At 48.4% G+C, this 20,313-nt stretch overlaps 2 pseudogenes; one reads left to right on the plus strand and one right to left on the minus strand.

The window, feature by feature from the left end:
• Window positions 1-1,414: 1,414 nt before the first annotated feature.
• LOC147962404 (uncharacterized) lies at window positions 1,415-17,460 on the minus strand (annotated as a pseudogene).
• On the plus strand, window positions 17,372-18,943 carry LOC125520315 (expansin-like A4 pseudogene; annotated as a pseudogene).
• Window positions 18,944-20,313: the final 1,370 nt, after the last annotated feature.

Here is a 20,313-nt window from a genome sequence, read left to right on the forward strand (position 1 = left end):
CGCAGGATGTCAGCTTTTTGGTGATGCGAGGTAAAAACCGTGCCGTCTCGAGTGAGGGAGAAGATTTTGTTTTTTCTAAGCCGTTGTGAGGCGGACATGTGGAAGAACTTGGAGTTTTCACCGCCATGAATTGCTTGGGACACTTTGGCTTGCCATTTCCAGTAGGACATTTTTTCTAGAATAGTGTGAGAAACAATGAACTTACATGTGAGTTGTTCTGGTGGGGAGAGAGGCCTAGATTCTTCTACGTGGCCGAGAGCAGAGATGGCAAATTTGCAGCGAGAGTCGCGGAGGGGGGCGGGAAGGCGCGAGCGGGCCCATTTTTTAAGCGCGGCCTAGGTTTGCTTGAGCAGTGTGGCGAGGGGGCGGCCGAGTTGGGCGGCGAAGTGGGCCAATGCGAGGCCCAAACCGAGGAGATGATATCTCAACAGGGCTGCAAATTGGCCCAAGCAGCTTCGAATTTAAAGAAGTTTGAGCGCGGGATTGTTGTGGTGACGTGGATGATGAGGGGGACGTGATCAGGCGTGAAACGCGTGAGGGGTGTGAGTGAGGAGTTGGGGAAGGCATCAACCCAGGCTAAGTTGAAGAAGGCGCGGTCGATGCATTCAAGGGTGGGTGTGGTTCTGTTGTTAGACCAAGTAAATTGGCGGTCTAGAAGTGGTGACTCGATGAGGGCAAGTGTATCAATTATTTGGTTGAAAGCGTTGGCCTCTGAGTGTCGGAAAGCATCGTTGTTTTTGTCTAAGGGAGATCGTAGGAGGTTGAAGTCACCTACGAGTAGCCAGGGCGAACCATCTAGTTGGGCGATGGCTAAAAATTCATCGAAGAATTGTTGCTTGAGCGCGCGTGAGGAGGGGGCGTAAATGTTAGTGATGGCTATGTTACGGTCAGTTGTCGTTGATCGCAGTATCAGAGTTGAGGAAAAAGGTAGGTAAGAGAAGGAGATCACTTGAAACAGTGCGGAGTTAATGGCAGAGATGGTGCCACCCACAGTGCCTTCAGCAGCTAAGGTAAAAACTTGATCAAGCTGACGGGGCATGAAAGAGCTTAGTTTTGGATCCGGTAGCGTGTCAAGTTTAGATTCTTGTAGTAGGGTGATATGTGGATTGATAGAGATTAGTTCAGAGAGGACGTTGGAGCATTTATCCTGGTCACCAAGTCCACGTACATTCCATGAACATATAGAGAAGGTTGCATTACTCATGAGAAAGTTGCGTACACCAGGGTTTTAAGTCCGAACAACGACAGTTACACGGTAGCAAAAGGTACACCGCATCAGTAGAACAGTACATGGTCAAACGATCACACTCGAGGGGCCAGAAGTATAGAGACACTACTAGCGAGAGAAAGGCGCGAACAACTGGCGGCGGCATGGAGTCGCCCCCCGCAGAGCAAAGCAGAGCTGGCGTGCTGATCATGGAGAATCTTCAGCACTGGAGGCCGAGTCGCCAGCTTTGAGGATGGCGTCAACCTGGCCATCATCCGCCCCGCAGAGCAGGGCGATGGCAGCGAGATCTTCAGCTGAGGCCGGAGGGCCATCGGAGACGTCAATGCGAGCCTCATGGATGGCGCGGTCGATAGCCGTGCCCACGTCCGCGGCAGATAGGCGAGCTGCCTTGGCCTTGACCGCCTTAGCGAGCATAGGCGAGTATCGAGCCTCCTTGCCGGCGAGCCGTGCGCTATGGCGTAGCTTGTCCTTAGAGCAGGACTGGTCACGGGCGGTCTTACGGCGTTCCTTATGTATGGTACACTCATGGGTGTCCAGATCATGGAGAGGCAGCGCTGCATCAGGATTTTCATGGGTTAGGGTAGTTGTGGTAGTGTGTAGAGGAATTGATAGAGCAGGAGAGTGGGGGAGTGGGACATTACCAGCAGTACGGGACGATTCGCCAGCCAAAAAGGTGAATTTGGGGATGATTGTCGTGTCAGAAGCCTCCGACACAACTGCCGTAAAGGCAGAGGTGTCAGAGGGAGTGAGCAGTCGAGCAGGCGGGGCAGCATCCGCATGGAGCGAAGGCAGTGGTGGCGGGGCCACAGCCCCGACCAGCGGCGAAGGGCGGATGACAAGAGGGCCCGAAGAGCCCCCCCCCTCGAGTGCATGCACCACGTCCATGGACCTTGGTAGGTCTGCATCCAGGAGCGGAGCATGCATGTCCTCAGAGCCGGCAGAATCATCGTCGGAGATGATAAGGGGCTGGTGCATAGAACCAGGTGGAGGCGAAGGAAAGAGATGGCAGAAGCATTGGTGTCATGGCCGGATGAGGCCGGGGCCGCAGGTGCGGCTCCACTGACAGCCACCGGTCGTGTCCCATTATACGTGGGGTCGGCGCGCCAGCCAGCACGAATGGTAGAGATGACTGGGGCGAGTTGTACTGGGGAGGCGGGTCATGGGGTGGCACGCTGAGAGAGAGGGGCGGAGTCTCCATCAGAAGAGTCGCCACTCAAAGGATTGGCGCCATCACCGTGGTGCCAACGTGAGATTTCCACTACTTTGGCTATCTTGATTTCATTGATGGGAGGGAGCTGGATGACAATGTCGGGCGGGGCTGGCTTGCCGACTGGAGCAGGACCAAAGCGCAAACAGATGTGTAGTCAATGACATGCAGGCAGAAGTCATCAACGGCACATACGTCGCCGAGGAAGGCCAAGGCGAAGCGAATGCCGTCGTTGTGCCAAATCTGATGCGGGAACTCGGATACCTCGATTTCGACTAGGTCAGTGAATATAGCAATGGAGCGGTCAACGTGCTCGACCGGCTCGATGGTGATGGAGTTACCTTCGAAGTCTATAGGGCTGCGGTGAATGACATCATTCCGTGCAGAGGGGGTGTGGAAGGTGAGGCAAGCAACCCCATGCCATGAGCCACCCATGATGAAGGCGGGGTTGCCGCACGTAAGCTAGATGGCACGGCGGATGAGTGGAGTGGGGTTGGTGTCAGGTGTTCGGAGGTGGGCAAAGGCGAAACGGCGTGGGCAGTGCACTAGACAGGGTGGCGCGGCAACGAGAGGCATGTCTCTACAGGGAGGCAGCGGTCCAGCATCACGGAAAGGGCGAGGCAACTCATCATCAGAGTCGGATTCAGATACATAGGATGTGGCTATGGTGTGCTGGGAGGTGATGAGCACGTCGGCAAGGCGATCTCTGAGCTCCTGGGTGTTGAAGGGGGAGGAGTGTGTGTGCATGGGATCATGGTGTGGGGTGGTGGGAGGTGCTGAGGAGCGTGGCGGCGAGTTGGGGGGAGTGGGACGCCATTGGTGCCAACAAGGACGCCGTGGAGGATGAAGGGGGATGGCACACATACAGTGGGGAAAGGCTTAGAGAGGATGACGGGGATCTGCCCGATCATGAGGGTGCGTGGATCGGCGGCCGCAGCGGACGATGAGCTACCGGGTTCCATACTGCGGAGGCAGAAGGCTGGATTAGGAACGGAAATAAAAGTATCTGGTAGGGGAGGGAAGAAGGGCCAGATCCGTCGGTACCTACAATCGCGGCTACGGTGGCCGTTCCTCCAGCAGAGGGCGCAGCGGACGGGATCACGGCAGAGCTCAACATAGTGGTCTAGGGCGAGGCAACGGAAGCAGCAGCGTCTCCTTTTGGCGGATGGAGGTGGGAGGGAGTGATGAGGAGGGAGGAGCCGTCGTGGAGATATATAGGGGGCGGGGCAGCGGTAGACTATGGGTATGTGGACCGGAGAGCAACATGTGTCGATATGTGGGCGTCGTGGAGCCGTTGGACCGAGCATGCAGCGTATCGGTCGTCAGAGGGGCGACATCGTTTGCGTGTGTCAGCGGTTGAGGCGACGGGGAGTGAGGCGTGGTGATGGAGGGATTAGGTAGGGTTTAGAGGTGATGATTATGGTTAGATGTTGGTCAGGGATAGAGGGGGGGTGCGGCAGAGGTGTGGTAACGCAGGCCAGCGCGTGAGGCCGCGTGAGATCATTGGTTCCCAATGCGAGATTCTCTCCTGGCTCGATCATCGGGACGGCGTGTGGGGAGACAGGAGGCGGCGCGTTGGCGCCCGACTTAGATGCACGTGGGTCAGGTGGGGTGTCCAATTTTGGCATAGATAGAGAGACCGATGGGGGGTTATCGGTTCCTGTGCACACCACGCCCGCATGCTCGGCATCATGTGGTACGTACGGATCTTTTGTGGGATTTGCTCTGTCGGGGGACGCAGCGGCTTCATCATTGTGCATGTTGTGGGACCGCAATGCATGCAGAGCTGACCGGCCGTGCAGCGATGCCGTGGACACGAGGGTCGGCCGTATCGGTGCATGGAGTGGCTGGTGGTGATGGTGTCAGGCCCAAGTATGGATCCAGGACGTGTGGGCAGCGAGGAGAAGGAGAGGGAAAAATAAGATTGTGGGAAACGGCTGTAGTGGGCAACGGCTAGATCGAGGTGGTCAAAAAGAAAAAGACAAAACCCTTCAAAGTCAAGAGACCCCAATTTGAGAATTTCAAATTTGACTGGGCGGGAGGAGACGCCGGATTTAAAAATTAGGTCATGAACCTTGATTGCGTGGAAATCATGTTGAACAGAAAAACAGTGGTTTAGGGCTGATTCAACTAGTAGTTCATTAGGTCTGATAGTGATTGGCATGAAAGTAATCCAAAACGGGTGTGTATGGTGAGTGTAGTGCACATGAGGTGGAAGTTGGTTAAAGCAACTAACATTTAGCATGCGGTAAAAGAAACTAATATCTGGCCATTTTCGTCTCACCTTAGGCAAATCAGAGTTGAAGGCGTTGGTGGCAGTGATGCAGAGACGACCGACAACGAAGAGGAAGACGTGGAACAAAGCGACGGGGGCATGGCATCAGCACGAAGAAGGCGTTGGGCACCACTTTTGAGCATAGGCCAGCGAAGCGGATCAACATGCCCCTCTTGCGGTAGTCTCCCATGGAGGCGATCAGTTTGGCTACCGCGGGCGATGCAACGGTGAAGGAGAAGTAGGAGTCTCCGTTGCCAGTGACCTCGAAATGAAGGTAGGACTCCCCAAACAGGTGAGCGAGGACAAGAGCCATAGTCGTGGCGTTGAGAGTGAAGGGGAATTGGATTACACGCGCGTACATTCGGCAGCCATGAGGCTGACAGCATGAACGGGCGGTAACGTGGGAACAAAGTTGTGACCAAGCTACAACTTCGAACTGAAGACCCAAGTCATCTGGGATTTGGAGCAGCTGGGCAAGCGTCATGCATGTAGCGGCAGAGTGTGGTGGAGACAGGAAGGAGGGTAGAGTCCTTGCGAAAGAAAAGAAATAGTTGCGGAAGCGGAGAGTGGTTTGAGCGAGGATCATCTCTGCCACGCGCGCAGAAGCGACGTGGAAACGTAAGACCAGAGGAGAGCATTGCGCAACAAAGAAGTGAGCAACAGAGCCACCCAGGACAGCCTGTAGCAGTGCAGCAACAACAACGGCGTCGAGGTGATGGTTGGAGTAGCCGAAGGCGATGTAGAGCGGTGAGGCGAGGTGGAGGGCTGGTGTGGTGATGGCAAGGCGGAGGTAGTAGGAGCAGTCATCTTCAAACTCCAAGCCCACGGTGTTGCCGCAGCCGAGGAAGCATCGGAGCGCAACCCGCCCGGCCTTGACATATGGTAGGTCGAAGAATGGTGAAGGCGGTGGAGCCACAGATGGTATGAGCTCATCTAGGGGGTTTGTGGAAAGGGGTAGGTCAGGGGTGAAGGAAATATGCCCTAGAGGCAATAATAAAGTTATTATTCATTTCCTTATTTCATGATAAATGTTTATTATTCATGCTAGAATTGTATTAACCGGAAACATAATACATGTGTGAATACATAGACAAACAGAGTGTCACTAGTATGCCTCTACTTGACTAGCTCGTTAATCAAAGATGGTTATGTTTCCTAACCATGAACAAAGAGTTGTTATTTTATTAACGGGATCACATCATTAGATGAATGATCTGATTGACATGACCCATTCCATTAGCTTAGCACCCGATCGTTTAGTATGTTGCTATTGCTTTCTTCATGACTTATACATGTTCCTATGACTATGAGATTATGCAACTCCATTTTGCCGGAGGAACACTTTGTGTGCTACCAAACGTCACAACGTAACTGGGTGATTATAAAGGAGCTCTACAGGTGTCTCCAAAGGTACATGTTGGGTTGGCGTATTTCGAGATTAGGATTTGTCACTCCGATTGTCGGAGAGGTATCTCTGGGCCCTCTCGGTAATGCACATCACATAAGCCTTGCAAGCATTGCAACTAATGAGTTAGTTGTGAGATGATGTATTACGGAACGAGTAAAGAGACTTGCCGGTAACGAGATTGAACTAGGTATTGAGATACCGACGATCGAATCTCGGGCAAGTAACATACCGATGACAAAAGGAACAACGGATGTTGTTATGCGGTCTAACCGATAAAAGATCTTCGTAGAATATGTAGGAGCCAATATGAGCATCCAGGTTCCGCTATTGGTTATTGACCGGAGACGTGTCTCGGTCATGTCTACATTGTTCTCGAACCCGTAGGGTCCGCACGCTTAAGGTTTCGATGACAGTTATATTATGATTTTATGAGTTTTGATGTACCGAAGTTTGTTCGGAGTCCCGGATGTGATCAAGGACATGACGAGGAGTCTCAAAATGGTCGAGACATAAAGTTTGATATATTGGAAGCCTATATTTGGATATCGGAAGTGTTCCGGGTGAAATCGGGATTTTACCGGAGTATCGGGAGGTTACCGGAACCCCCCGGGAGGTATATGGGCCTTAGTGGGCTTTAGTGGAAGAGAGGAGAGGTGGCCAGGGCTGGGCCGCACGCCCCTTCCTCCCTAGTCCGAATAGGACAAGGAGAGGGGGCCGGCGCCCCCCTTCCTTCTCTCTCTCCTCTTTCCCCCTCCCGAATCCTATTCCAACTAGGAAAAGGGGGGGAATCCTACTCCCGGTGGGAGTAGGACTCCTCCTGGCGCGCCCTCTCCTGGCCGGCTGCACCCCCCCCCCTTTGATCCTTTATATACGGGGGCAGGGGGCACCCCTAGAGACACAAGTTGATCCAGGTGATCATATTCTTAGCCGTGTGCGGTGCCCCCTTCCACCATAGACCTCGATAATATTGTAGTAGTGCTTAGGCGAAGCCGTGCGACGGTAGTACATCAAGATCGTCACCACGCCATCGTGCTGACGGAACTCTTCCCCAACACTTTGCTGGATCGGAGTCCGGGGATCGTCATCGAGCTGAACGTGTGCTAGAACTCGGAGGTGTCGTAGTTTCGGTGCTTGATCAGTCGGGCCGTGAAGACGTATGACTACATCAACTGCGTTGTGCTAACGCTTCCGCTGTCGGTCTACAAGGGTACGTAGATCACACTCTCCCCTCTCGTTGCTATGCATCACCATGATCTTGCGTGTGCGTATGAATTTTTTTGAAATTACTACGTTCCCCAACAGTGGCATCCGAGCCTAGGTTTTATGTGTTGATGTTATATGCACGAGTAGAACACAAGTGAGTTGTGGGCGATATAAGTCATACTGCTTACCAGCATGTCATACTTTGGTTCGGCGGTATTGTTGGACGAAGCGCCCCGGACCGACATTACGCGTACGCTTACGCGAGACCGGTTCTCCCGACGTGCTTTGCACAAAGGTGGCTAGCGGGTGACAGTTTCTCCAACTTTAGTTGAACCGAGTGTGGCTACGCCCGGTCCTTGCGAAGGTTAAAACAACACCAACTTGACAAACTATCGTTGTGGTTTTGATGCGTAGGTAAGATTGGTTCTTGCTTAAGCCCGTAGCAGCCACGTAAAACTTGCAACAACAAAGTAGAAGACATCTAACTTGTTTTTGCAGGGCATGTTGTGATGTGATATGGTCAAGACATGATGCTAAATTTTATTGTATGAGATGATCATGTTTTGTAACCGAGTTATCGGCAACTGGCAGGAGACATATGGTTGTCGCTTTATTGTATGCAATGCAATCGCGCTGTAATGCTTTACTTTATCACTAAGCGGTAGCGATAGTCGTGGAAGCATAAAATTGGCGAGACGACAACGATGCTACGATGGAGATCAAGGTGTCGCGCCGGTGACGATGGTGATCACGACGGTGCTTCGAAGATGGAGATCACAAGCACAAGATGATGATGGCCATATCATATCACTTATATTGATTGCATGTGATGTTTATCTTTTTATGCATCTTATCTTGCTTTGATTGACGGTAGCATTATAAGATGATCCCTCACTAAATTATCATAGTAAAAGTGTTCTCCCTGAGTATGCACCGTTGCGAAAGTTCTTCGTGCTGAGACACCACGTGATGATCGGGTGTGATAGGCTCTACGTTCAAATACAACGGGTGCAAAACAGTTGCACACGCAGAATACTCAGGTTATACTTGACGAGCCAAGCATATACAGATATGGCCTCGGAACACGGAGACCGAAAGGTCGAGCGTGAATCATATAGTAGATATGATCAACATAGTGATGTTCACCAATGAAACTACTCCATCTCACGTGATGATCGGACATGGTTTAGTTGATTTGGATCACGTGATCACTTAGAGGATTAGAGGGATGTCTATCTAAGTGGGAGTTCTTAAGTAATATGATTAATTGAACTTTAATTTATCATGAACTTAGTCCTGGTAGTATTAGCATATCTATGTTGTAGATCAATAGCTCGCGTTGTTGCTTTCATATGTTTATTTTGATATGTTCCTAGAGAAAATTGTGTTGAAAGATGTTAGTAGCAATGATGCGGATTGGATCCATAATCTGAGGTTTATCCTCATTGCTGCACAGAAGAATTATGTCCTTGATGCACCGCTAGGTGACAGACCTATTGCAGGAGCAGACGCAGACGTTATGAATGTTTGGCTAGCTCAATATGATGACTACTTGATAGTTTAAGTGCACCATGCTTAACGGCTTAGAATCGGGACTTCAAAGACGTTTTGAACGTCATGAACCATATGAGATGTTCCAGGAGTTGAAGTTAATATTTCAAGAAAATACCCGAGTTAAGAGATATGAAGTCTCCAACAAGTTCTATAGCTAAAAGATGGAGGAGAATCGCTCAACTAGTGAGCATGTGCTCAGATTGTCTGGGTACAACAATCGCTTGAATCAAGTGGGAGTTAATCTTTCGGATAAAATAGTGATTGACAGAATTCTCTAGTCACCATCACCAAGTTAGTAGAACTTCGTGATGAACTATGATATGCAAGGGATAACGGAAACGATTCCCGAGTTTTTCATGATGAAGAAATCGATGAAGGTAGAAATCAAGAAAGAGCATCAAGTGTTGATGGTTAACAAGATCACTAGTTTCAAGAAAAGGGCAAAGGGAAAAAGGGGAACTTCAAGAAGAACAGCAAGCAAGTTGCTGCTCAAGTGAAGAAGCCCAAGTCTGGTCCTAAGCCTGAGACTAAGTGCTTCTACTGCAAAGGGACTGGTCACTGGAAGCGGAACTACCCCAAGTAATTGGTGGATAAGAAGGATGACAAAGTGAACATAAGTATATTTGATATACATGTTATTGATGTTTACTTTACTAGTGTTTATAGAAACCCCTCAGTATTTGATACTAGTTCAGTTGCTGAGATTAGTAACTCGAAACGGGAGTTGCAGAATAAACAGAGACTAGTTAAGGGTGAAGTGACGATGTGTGTTGGGAGTGGTTCCAAGATAGATATGATCACCATCGCACACTCACTATACTTTCGGGATTAGTATTGAACCTAAATAAGTGTTATTTGGTGTTTGCGTTGAGCATGAATATGATTTAATCATGTTTATTGTAATACGGTTATTCATTTAAGTAAGAGAATAAATTGTTGTTCTGTTTACATGAATAAAACCTTATATGGTTACACACCCAATGAAAATAGTTCGTTGGATCTCGATCGTAGTGATACACATATTCATAATATTGAAGCCAAAAGATGCAAAGTTAATAATGATAGTGCAACTTGTTTGTGACACTGCCGTTTAGGTCATATTGGTGTAAAGCGCATGAAGAAACTCCATGCTGATGGGTTTTTGGAATCACTTGATTATGAATCACTTGATGCTTGCGAACCATACCTCATGGGCAAGATGACTAAAACGCCGTTCTCCGGAACAATGGAGCGAGCAACTGACTTATTGGAAATAATACATACTGATGTATGCGATCCGATGAGTGTAGAGGCTCACGGCGGGTATCGTTATTTTCTAACCTTCACAGATGACTTAAGTAGATATCTACTTGATGAAACATAAGTCTGAAACATCTGAACAGTTCAAAGACTTTCAGAGTGAAGTGGAAAATCATCGTGACAAGAAAATAAGGTTTCTATGATTTGATCACGGAGACGAATATTTGAGTTACGATTTTGGTCTTCAATTAAAACAATGTGGAATAGTTTCACAAATTCATGCCACTTGGAATAGCACAGCATAATGGTGTGTCCGAACGTCACAACCGTACTTTATTGGATATAGTGCAATCTATGATGTTTCTTACCGATTTACCACTATAGTTTTGGGGTTATGCATTAGAAACAGCTGCATTCACATTAAAAAGGGCACCATCTAAATCCGTTGAGACGACACCGTATGAACTATGGTTCGGCAAGAAACCAAAGTTGTCATTTCTTAAAGTTTGGGGTTGTGATGCTTATATGAAAAAGTTTCATCCAGATAAGCTCAAACCCAAATCGGAGAAATATGTCTTCATAGGATACCCAAAAGAAAATGTTGGGTACACCTTCTATCACAGATCCGAAGGCAAGATATTCGTTGCTGAGAATGGATCTTTTCCAGAGAAGGAGTTTCTCTCGAAAGAAGTGAGTGGGAGGAAAGTAGAAAACTTGATAAGGTAATTGTACCTTCTCCCTTATTGGAAAGTAGTTCATCACAGAAATCTGTTCTTGTGACTACTACACCAATTAGTGAGGAAGCTAATGATAATGATCATGTAACTTCAGATCAAGTTACTACCGAATCTCGTAGGTAAACCAGAGTGAGATCTGCACCAGAGTGGTACGGTAATCCTTTTCTGAAAGTCATGTTACTAGACCATGACGAACTTGCGAACTATGAGGAAGCGATGATGAGCCCAGATTCCGCGAAATGGTTTGAGGCCATGAAATCTGAGATATGATCCATGTATGAGAATAAAGTATGGACTTTGATGGATTTGCCCGATGATCGGCAAGCCATAGAAAATAAATGGATCTTCAAGAGGAAGATGAACGTTGATAGTAGTGTTACTATCTGCGAAGCTAGACTTGTCGAAAAAGGTTTTTGACAAAGTTCAAGGTGTTGACTACGATGAGATTTTCTCACTCGTATCGATGCTTAAAGTCTGTCCGAATCATGTTAGGAATTGCCGCATTTTATGAAATCTGGCAAATGGATAACAAAACTGCACTCCTTAATGGATTTCTTAAAGAAGACTTGTATATGATGCAACCACAAGGTTTTGCCAATCCTAAAGATGTTAACAAAATGTGCAAACTCTAGCGATCCATCTATGGACTGGTGCAAGCATCTCAGAGTTGGAATATACGCTTTGATGAATTGATCAAAGCATATAGTTTTATACAGACTTGCGGTGAAGCCTGTATTTACAAGAAAGTGAGTGGGAGCACTATAGCATTTCTGATAAGTATATGTGAATGACATATTGTTGATCGGAACTAATGTAGAATTATTCTGCAAAGCATAAAGGAGTGTTTGAAAGGAGTTTTTCAAAGAAAGACCTCGGTGAAGCTGCTTACATATTGAGCATCAAGATCTATAGAGATAGATCAACACGCTTGATAAGTTTTTTCAATGAGTACATACCTTGACAAGATTTTGAAGTAGTTCAAAATGGAACAATCAAAGAAAGAGTTCTTGCCTGTGTAACAAGGTGTGAAATTGAGTAAGACTCAAAACCCGACCACGGCAGAAGATAGAAAGAGAATGAAAGTCATTCCCTATGGCTTGTCCATAGGATCTATGAAGTATGCCATGCTGTGTACCAGATCTATTGTATACCCTACACTGATTTTGGCAAGGGAGTACAATAGTGATCTAGGAGTAGATCACTGGACAACGGTCAAAATTATCCTTAGTGGAATAAGGATATGTTTCTCGATTATGGACGTGACAAAAAGGTTCGTCGTAAAGGGTTACGTCGATACAAATTTTTGACACCGATCTGGATGACTCTAAGTCTCGATCTAGATACATATTGAAAGTGGGAGCAATTAGCTAGAATAGCTCCGTGCAGAGCATTGTTGACATAGATATTTGCAAAATACTTACGGATCTGAATATAACAGACCCGTTGACTAAAATTATCTCACAAGCAAAACATGATCACACCTTAGTACTCTTTGGGTGTTAATCCCATAGCGATGTGAACTAGATTACTGACTCTAGTAAACCCTTTGGGTGTTGGTCACATGACGATGTGAACTATGGGTGTTAATCACATGGTGATGTGAATTATTGGTGTTAAATCACATGGCGATGTGAACTAGATTATTGACTCTAGTGCAAAGAGGCAATAATAAAGTTATTATTCATTTCCTTATTTCATGATAAATGTTTATTATTCATGCTAGAATTGTATTAACCGGAAACATAATACATGTGTGAATACATAGACAAACAGAGTGTCACTAGTATGCCTCTACTTGACTAGCTCGTTAATCAAAGATGGTTATGTTTCCTAACCACGAACAAAGAGTTGTTATTTTATTAACGGGATCACATCATTAGATGAATGATCTGATTGACATGACCCATTCCATTAGCTTAGCACCCGATCGTTTAGTATGTTGCTATTGCTTTCTTCATGACTTATACATGTTCCTATGACTATGAGATTATGCAACTCCATTTTGCTGGAGGAACACTTTGTGTGCTACCAAACGTCACAACGTAACTGGGTGATTATAAAGGAGCTCTACAGGTGTCTCCAAAGGTACATGTTGGGTTGGCGTATTTCGAGATTAGGATTTGTCACTCCGATTGTCGGAGAGGTATCTCTGGGCCCTCTCGGTAATGCACATCACATAAGCCTTGCAAGCATTGCAACTAATGAGTTAGTTGTGAGATGATGTATTACGGAACGAGTAAAGAGACTTGCCGGTAACGAGATTGAACTAGGTATTGAGATACCGACGATCGAATCTCGGGCAAGTAACATACCGATGACAAACGGAACAACGTATGTTGTTATGCGGTCTGACCGATAAAAGATCTTCGTAGAATATGTAGGAGCCAATATGAGCATCCAGGTTCCGCTATTGGTTATTGACCGGAGACGTGTCTCGGTCATGTCTACATTGTTCTCGAACCCGTAGGGTCCGAACGCTTAAGGTTTCGATGACAGTTATATTATGAGTTTATGAGTTTTGATGTACCGAAGTTTGTTCGGAGTCCCGGATGTGATCAAGGACATGACGAGGAGTCTCGAAATGGTCGAGACATAAAGATTGATATATTGGAAGCCTATATTTGGATATCGGAAGTGTTCCGGGTGAAATCGGGATTTTACCGGAGTACCGGGAGGTTACCGGAACCCACCGGGAGGTATATGGGCCTTAGTGGGCTTTAGTGGAAGAGAGGAGAGGTGGCCAGGGATGGGCCGCGCGCCCCTTCCCCCCTAGTCCGAATAGGACAAGGAGAGGGGGTCGGCGCCCCCCCCCCTCCTTCTCTCTCTCCTCTTTCACCCTCCCGAATCCTATTCCAACTAGGAAAGGGGGGGAATCCTACTCCCAGTGGGAGTAGGACTCCTCCTGGCGCGCCCTCTCCTGGCTGGCCGCACCCCCCCCCCTTGATCCTTTATATACGGGGGCAGGGGGCACCCCTAGAGACACAAGTTGATCCAGGTGATCATATTCTTAGCCGTGTGCGGTGCCCCCTTCCACCATAGACCTCGATAATATTGTAGCATTGCTTAGGCGAAGCCCTGCGACGGTAGTACATCAAGATCGTCACCACGCCGTCGTGCTGACGGAACTCTTCCCCGACACTTTGCTGGATCGGAGTCCGGGGATCGTCATCGAGCTGAACGTGTGCTAGAACTCGGAGGTGCCGTAGTTTCGGTGCTTGATTGGTCGGGCCGTGAAGACGTACGACTACATCAACCGCGTTGTGCTAACGCTTCCGCTGTCGGTCTACAAGGGTACGTAGATCACACTCTGCCCTCTCATTGCTATGCATCACCATGATCTTGCGTGTGCGTAGGAAATTTTTTGAAATTATTACGTTCCCCAACAAGGGGCAGGGGTGCCCGGTGGGTTTTTGGTGGCTGGGGCGTCGCTGGAGGCCGGTGGGGTGACCGGCAGGGTGGGTGGAGCGGGAGCGAGAGCGGGAGCGGGAGCCATCTCTAATGAGAATTTCCTGCTTAACTACCGCTCATGAATCAGTGATAATCCCGACAAGATAAGTAGCACTAACAGGCTTGCCAATTTTCAGTCAATTGATAATACTAAGATCCGTGCAGGATTTATTCTTTTCAACTACAATTTTCTTTACACGAGATGAAGAGTTTTTTAATTGGGTGAACATTTTTTTAAGAAAAATTCTGGCATTTTTTAAAACCCCACACTCCCTCTCTCGCCCGTGTTGAGAGGCGCTCCGACTCTCTCCCCATTCTTCACCAGTGGCGCTGGAACTCGATGTGGATATGGGAGAGGAGTGTTGGTTCCTTGTGTAGATAATAGAAGTAAGGTTGAGTCTGCCTCGGAGGCATGTGGCGTTGATGTTAGGGAGTGCGCCGCCGTCACATGCGAGTAGTGACTAGTGGCTGGCGCAGCTTGTCTGGCTAATGATGGTGGTGGTGCGGTGCTTCCTTCAGTCAGCCGCGACAACACTGGCATCTCCTACCATAAACTTGTCGGGCACCCCGATCTGGAGGAGAGCCCTCTGCTCGGCCTCAACTCTATAAGCCATCGTGGAGATGGATAAGGAGTAGAGGAGTTGTGGAGTGCTGGATAGCATACATTGGAATAAGCACATCATCAATGGCATCCTCGAAGAAGCAACAATGTGTGCCGCCGTTGTCGATTGCCGGCCATTGTGGCCATGCCGTTGAACTATCTTGTCGAAAGACAATCATGTATCTTCCTCGCAACCCATGAGCTAAAAAGGAAGGCAATGAAGCTTCTACTCGGGGTCCACGTCCTGTTGGTGGTGTTGTGGGGGTTTGTGGCATCCCAAGTGGTTTTCGTGCTTGACGACATTGCAACTGAATCAAACCGGGAGTGGATTTGGACATGGTTGCAATCTTCTTTTTTTCCGTTCGGATCCTCCTTGTAAAAGTTAGGGTCTGGTTTGTAATTTCCTATTCCTATTGGGTCCTGACTCCTCATAATGTAAGAGTATTGTCCTACCGCTTTAATTCAATGTAGTACCAGGTCCTTTTGCACCATTCCCTTGTTAACAAGAAACAATTCCTTTAATATGTATGTATGAAAGAAAATGTAAGATTGACTGAGAATTATCAGTCTACTTAGCTTGCTCCGGAAAATGTGGCCATACATATCCACAGTAGCCAATTAAATATTCAGAAACATATAGAATCTTTTTCTTAACCGAGCATAACCCCTTTTCATTAACTGAATAACAAAAATACATCAACCAGTCCATATATAAAGGAAAAGTAAAAAATCTAAATCAGACTTAGGCATGGCAGATCGAACATTTTTTATGGTCAATTATGTTGCCACGAGGATGGCAATTTGTTTTAACAAGCATGGTAAATCCTGGCAAAAGCTGAACATGACAAGGATTTGCCCTGTTTCCTAAAGAAAAGTGGCATCCTCACCACAACATAATTTAATATCTGAGACATTTGATTTGCCATGCTAAAAAATCTAACGTCGATTTATAGCAAAATCCTAAACATTTATTAACATAATTACATACCAGTCCGCAGCAACGAGCGTACACTTGCAGTTTATTACAACGGCAGCTTGCTAATTTAAGTAAGTAAAATGGCCGATATCTCGGGATTGGTACTATAATCCTCAGACAAAGATGAATAAATATACTGGCATGCATCCTGGAGAAGTCGAAGACAGCCTTGAGGATAAGCAGGCGAAATCATGGAGATCGGTCTGTCTCTGCTGCTGATGTCCAGCTCCCTTGTGCGAATTATTAGAATTGTGCTAGCTAGGAGGTTTTCTGTTAGCACATGGGTTTCATGGAGTGCAAATACATATACATATATGTAAGCTCATTCATGGCACGCACCCACACGTCCATCGATCGATGCTGTTGATCTATTTCCAGCTCTGATTACTTAATTAGTTCCATAAAAAAGCTTAATTAGTTGTTTTTTTGTGTGTGGTGGAGTTACTAGTTAATAACTCAAGATCGCTGATTCTCATAGCAGCTGTTATAATAAGCATTTAAAAGTTCAAATGTGAAGATCTGTGATACTCGTAGCAGCTATTATAATACGCGTTTAAAAGTTCAAATGTGAAGATCTGTGATATTCATGGCAGCTGTTGTAAGTATTTAAATGTTCCGCGCAACATTTGTACTAGTAGTATATTCAGTTTGAAAAGGAAGCTGTGAAGATCTTTGATTCTCATTGCAGCTATTCTTGTTTAAAAGTTGTGCGGAACAATTAATCTCTGCTCCACGTACGGCCTGGCCTGGCCTGGCCGGTCCGGTTCAATCCTTTGTCCCGTCTCCGTCGGCGATGCCGGCCGGCGGGGTCCAAGTCCAAAGATTCCTTGCTGCCAGTCTCACTCGTTCAGCTCCACCACCGGCACTTAATTCGGAGCTGTTCAGGCTTAAGGGAGCCCGTGTCATAGCATTGTAGCGGTAGGTGCCTACCACTGGTCACATGCACGCAACAACGAGACCGCTGTTTCACGCGTGCATGCAATCAAACGCCGAATTTGAAATCTGAGCATATGCTTAGCCGTTAAATTTCATGTATGTATTACTTCCTCTGGAAACACTTTTATATTAGTTTACGGAGGAAATACTAATGTAAGTGCACGAGTAGCTGTCGCATGGAAATTATTGTCGTCACGGTCGAGAGTGCAATGCACGCAGTCACTCCAGGATCACGGACGGAATCAACACGGTCTGGCAGCATGCATGCGCTCGTTACTCATTGTGGGCAGCTCGCTTTCGGACAGCGACATCCGTCGACCCGTGTGTCGTCGTACGCGGACAATTGTCCTGATCGGACAACGGGGCAAGGTCGGTCGACGTCGACGGACATTGCCCTCGACTCTCGACCAAGCGTACGTCCCGTGTGCAAAGTCTCGCGCGCGCACTAGCCAACTAGCGATCGAGTTTACGACCGTTTCTGCGCGCGCGCATGAGAGCGAGGTCACGTCGCATTCGCGCCACCTTCACCTTGGCTTGGATCGATCGTGCTCCCCACGTCCCCGGCCCATGCCGCTCGTCCTCCCGCTCGCTTTAAACCACCACGCACCCCCGGCCTCTCCAACGAGTCTCTCACAACTGCCTTATCCATCGATCCGCTGGACGGGACTAATTCTAGGCTATCATCACTTCATCACATCTTCCATCTACAACAACCAACGGCGATAATGGCCGCCTTGCCGCAGCTGCTTCTGACCCTCTTCCCCGCGGCGGTTGCCGTCCTGATCCTGCTGCTGGCCTCGGCGCCGGCCGCGCGGGCCTCGTCGGCGACGTACCGCTGCGGCTGGTGCCCGCGCAGGTCCACCGCGTCCATCCTCCCTCCCGACGCCGGCGCGCTCACCGGGGCCGCGTGCGGGTACGGTGGCCCGGCGGCGGCGGAGACGGCCGTCGACGAGGGCTTCCACATTGCCGCCGTCAGCGCCGGTTTCTTCCGCGGCGGCCGGGCGTGCGGCGCCTGCTACCAGCTGAGGTGCAGGGGCCGGAGCGCGTGCGCGAAGGATGGCGTCAAGGTCGTCGTCGTAGGCGAAGTGCCGGACACGAACAAGACAGCAGCTGGCCGCTTTCTGCTCACCAAGGACGCCTTTGCCGCCATGGCCACGCCAGACCGTGGCGCCGAGCTCGCGGACGCGGCCCTCGACGTGGACTTCAGGAGGATTCCCTGCGTGTACAAGAGCAAGAACCTGGCCGTTAAAGTAGAGGAGACGAGCAGCAGGGACCAGGGCTACCTCGCCCTCCGCTTCCTCTACCAGGGCGGCCAGACCGACATCGCCGCCGTCGAGGTCGCGCAGGCGGTCACCGGTTCTAGCGGCACCAACAGCGACGCAGCACCGTTGCCAACATCGTGGCAGTACATGACCCGGCGCGAGGCGTCCCCCTCGGTGTGGCGCACGTCGCGCGTGCCGGCCGGTCCGCTGCGGCTCCGGCTCGTGGTCACCGCGGGCTCCGGCGGCAAGTGGCTGCGGGCCGACTGGGCGGTGCTCCCCGCTGAGTGGCAGCCCGGCGAGGTCTACGACACCGGTCTGCGCGTCACCGACGTCGCCGCAAACACCTGCGGCGGCGCCTCCTGCTCGGCCACGGACGAGGGCGACGACGCCGAGCAGCTCCGATGACGCGCTCCCCTTGCATGCGTCCACGGATGAGCCAGTGACCGATCGATGTCCATCGGAGCCAACCTGCACGCCGACGGCGACGCCAGACACGCACATCTCCACCGGCTGGCCGCCGGAATATCGGTCGATGCTGCATGTACACTGTACAGAGACGTGTACATCGCAACGTACGACATGCATGCATGTGTGCGCATGGTCGACGACGAGTCCCGGTTAGGACAAAACCTCCATGTCCCGCTCTAAAGTATAAACAGAGGAGATTGGAGTGTAGCTTCACGTGTGGCGGGAAGGGACTAATGCAGAGAAGAACATGTACATAGATCTGTCTTGGTCTTGGAATCACATGACAGTGTTGCTGTTTTGGCTGCACGTCCTCTTCCTCTTTAGCATAGTAGGAGAGCATTATTGTAGGTTGATTCCACGAGCTGATTAAGATTGATCAATTGCCGACTATGGCTAAATTAACTGTACCGTATCATATTAATTTCCGTTGTGCTTAATTTGTAATTTGTCATATGAAATTAATCACAAAATAGAGAAAATCTGGTTAGAAGGTCCATCTTAACACTAAATAGGTGATCCCCATTAACAAATTTTAGGATATTATGTAAAATGTTCGTAGCCTTACGTAGATATAGGATTTGCGACACCAATATGTCGCCCTACCATGCAACCATATGTGAAAAAGTTTCACCTCAACATGCAACTGCGTATGAAAAAATATTTTCATTCTGTTATGGTACTTATATTGATAACAGAATACATTGTGCAAATAATCATATGTATATTTCAGTTTCAGCTCTCATATTACGAATTCACACATTTTTAGTTTCAACTCTCATACATTGTGCAAATAATCAAGTTGGAATAAATTTTCTTTCCACTCACAAATTATCAATCTTTCTAAAATTGGTTGGTGTGCACTGTAGTTCAAGCAGCAAGGCACGCTATTACTAATGCATTGCAATCACATGAAATACAGGAACCAATAGAATCATGGTTATTGGCGTGCATGGCCGCGGACTGACCGTTTTTTGATGAGCACTTTGGATGGGTTCAGGCATGCCGTCCACCACACGTGTCGACCATTAGTTATTTTTTATGAAAGAAAGGGTCCAATCATGTCATGTGTTCCCCGCTCAATGTCTACCGCCCAGATGTGGGGAGATCCTCTAGGAATTAGTGGTTGGAGGACATATTTCAACACCTTTCCTTTTTCTCGTATAATGAATTAATCAAGTTGGAATAAATTTTCTTTCCCGTATTTTATGTGATCTTGACGCATCAGTAATCGCGTGCCTTGCTGCTTGAACGACGGTGCACACCACACTCAATGTATGAGAAAATGATGTGTGGTGGGCGGTATGCATGAACCCATCCAAAGTGCTCATGAAAAAAGGTCGGTTTGCCGCCGTGCACGCCAATGACCATGCTTCTATTGGCTCCCGTATGTTATGTGATGGTGATGCATTAGTAATCGTGTGTTGCTTGAACGATGGTGCACACGACGCTCAATGTATGAGAAAAAGGACGTGCGGTGGGCGGCATGCATGAACCCATCCAAAGTGCTCACAAAAAAAAAGGTCGGTCCGCCACCGTGCACGCTAATGACCATGCTTCTGTTGGTTCCCATATTTCATGTGATCGTGATGCATTAGTGATCGTGTGCCTTGCTGCTTGAACGATGGTGCACACCAACCAATTTTAGAAAACGGCGTACCGACCTTTTTTATGAGCACTTTGGATGGGTTCATGCATTTCGCCCACCACACGTGTCGACCGTTAGTTATTTTATGTGAAAGAAAGGGTGCAACTATTGCTCATGTCATGTGTTC

Source organism: Triticum urartu, chromosome 7A (assembly GCF_056163025.1).
Source record: "Triticum urartu cultivar PI428250 chromosome 7A, HENAU_Tu73, whole genome shotgun sequence".
NCBI classification, from domain to species: domain Eukaryota; kingdom Viridiplantae; phylum Streptophyta; class Magnoliopsida; order Poales; family Poaceae; genus Triticum; species Triticum urartu.